Source organism: Macrobrachium nipponense, chromosome 17 (assembly GCF_015104395.2).
Source record: "Macrobrachium nipponense isolate FS-2020 chromosome 17, ASM1510439v2, whole genome shotgun sequence".
In the NCBI taxonomy this organism is placed as follows: domain Eukaryota; kingdom Metazoa; phylum Arthropoda; class Malacostraca; order Decapoda; family Palaemonidae; genus Macrobrachium; species Macrobrachium nipponense.
Window position 1 is genome coordinate 17,202,201 of NC_087210.1, and position 2,450 is coordinate 17,204,650.

The following is a 2,450-nucleotide window of genomic DNA, read 5'->3' on the forward strand; positions in this document are numbered from 1 at the left end:
ATGAGAAAAAAAAAAAATATATATATAATATATATATATATATATATATATATATATATATATATATTTATATATATAATATATATATATATATATATATATATATATATATATATAGATCATATATATATATATATATATGTTATACGATCACAAAGAACACGTGAAGATTGTATATCAAGAGCCAGCAGGAAAGATGAAAAACAGAAGTACCTAGCGCTTTCGTGTATTCTTGACACACCTCATCAGGGTACAATATATAAAAAGAATGAAAAATAGCTTCGAAATATCAAAGGTAAACATAAAAACAAAAAGGTAAAATACAGAACAATCAAACAGCCTAGTCAAGAAGCAAATGGTCCACAGCCTAGAATTACACTTAAAGGACAACAACAAATGGAAATGGAACTACTAAGCAGTCAATTACATAGTTACGAAGTTGTCAACAATACATTTCGTAAGCCAGTTATCTAGTTTATATTGTCCGTTGCTAATATTAAAAACACTACATGACTTATATTTTATTATACTAGATTCTATAATATTTCTTTTAATAATGTCTCTACAAAATAAAATTTCCTTTGAATTGTTCCAATTAATTGCGTGATTAAAATTATTCATATGTAAAAACAGAGCACTCGATGTACTTCCTACACGTACACAATATTTATGTTGATTTAAATCTTGATGCCAGTAGTTTGCCACTTTGACCAATATATTTTTTATCACAATCTCTGCATGGAATTTCGTAAATGCAACCCGTTTGTAAATTTGGAGAGTTCCTTATTAAAATTGTTCTTACAGACTTAGTGTTACTAAAAACAACGTTAACATTAAAAACTTTAAAACATTTTGGCAAAGAAAGAAACCTATTGTTAAAAGGTAAAACAAGCAAATTACTAGGTCGAAAGCCTGTACATGTCCACTGCATAAAATGTTTTCTTAGCCTTTCTTAAAGCGACATCAACTAAAAATTCCGGATACTTCAATTTAAAGCAATATCATAAATCTTGGAATAATCTCGTCTTCTAAAAATTCAGGACAACAAATTCTTAAAGCTCTTAAAAACATGGAAGAGAATACAGAGAGTTTAACTTTCAAATGGTGATTGGAGTAAAAGTGAATGTAAGAACATACATTTGTAGGTTTCCTAAAAACCGAAATTTAAATCTGTTACCCTGTCTCTATGCACACTTACATCTAAAAATGGCAAAACTGAATCTATTTCCTCCTCAAGTGTGAACTTTATAGAGGGAACCAGCGCATTTAATCTAATTAAAAATCTGTTCACATCCTCACACAAAGGCCATACACAAAATATGTCATCGACATACCTAAACCAAAGAACATTTGCAGGTAAAATATTTGATTAGAAGTTTCTTTTCAAAAAACTCCATGTAAATGTTACTTAAAAGGGGCGATAAAGGGTTCCCCATAGCCATACCAAACCTCTGCTCATAGAATTTACCATTGAAAGTAAATTTAACATTCTTTAATACACAGTTTCAGCAACTCTAAAATGGTGTCAGTTTGCAGAGAAAATTCGTATTTATCCAACTCATCAGCTAAAAATATTATCAGGTCGTCAACTGGAACTTTAGTAAAAAGGGAAACTACATCAAAGCTAATCATTTTAAATTCGTAATTAATGTTACAGCTTCTGAGACGGCTTACAAAATCCACATTATTTTTTACTGAAAATCCTGAAAATTTTTCCTATAGAGGTGGACAATTCATGACAAGCCACTTCGACAAATTTATAAGTTGATGACCCTACAGAACTAATAATAGGTCGTACAGGGTTATTTTGTTTGTGAGTTTTAATAAGTCCATAAAGATAGGGCAAGGATGCACATACAATACAAAATTTCTTAATTAAATCATCTTTTCCCCTTAACAATGTTTTAAGTTTTTTATTGAAACTACTATTAACCTTCTCTAATGGATTATGGTTCAGTACTGTATAAGTTTCTTGGTCACTTAACAAAACTAACATTTATTTACATAATCATCTTTATTTATTTACACAAGAGCATTTGATTTATCAGCTTCATAATGTGTAAAGTTTTAATCTTTTTTAAGGTTGCTGTACGCCTTTAAAAACTATCAGGTACATTAGAATAGCACTTAAAAAGAACATTGCCCCATAAACAATACCCTTACAGATGTTGAAAATCTTCAATAGACAACGATCCAAATTTTTCTAAATTACAAAATGATTTAGCTATTCCTACCCAGTCCACTTTCTCGTCACAAACACTGAAGTTGATACCATAACGACAGCCGCTCTTGTTACATCATCTAACACTTTATCCGATAAATTACATACAAACTGGGGATTTGCATCTTTAGTCCAACCGCTGTTCTTGATGAGCTGTTTAAGTTTACGATCGAGTTTATTCTTCAGACGTCGGCACTGGCTTCGTAACTTATGATAACAATAATCGCCC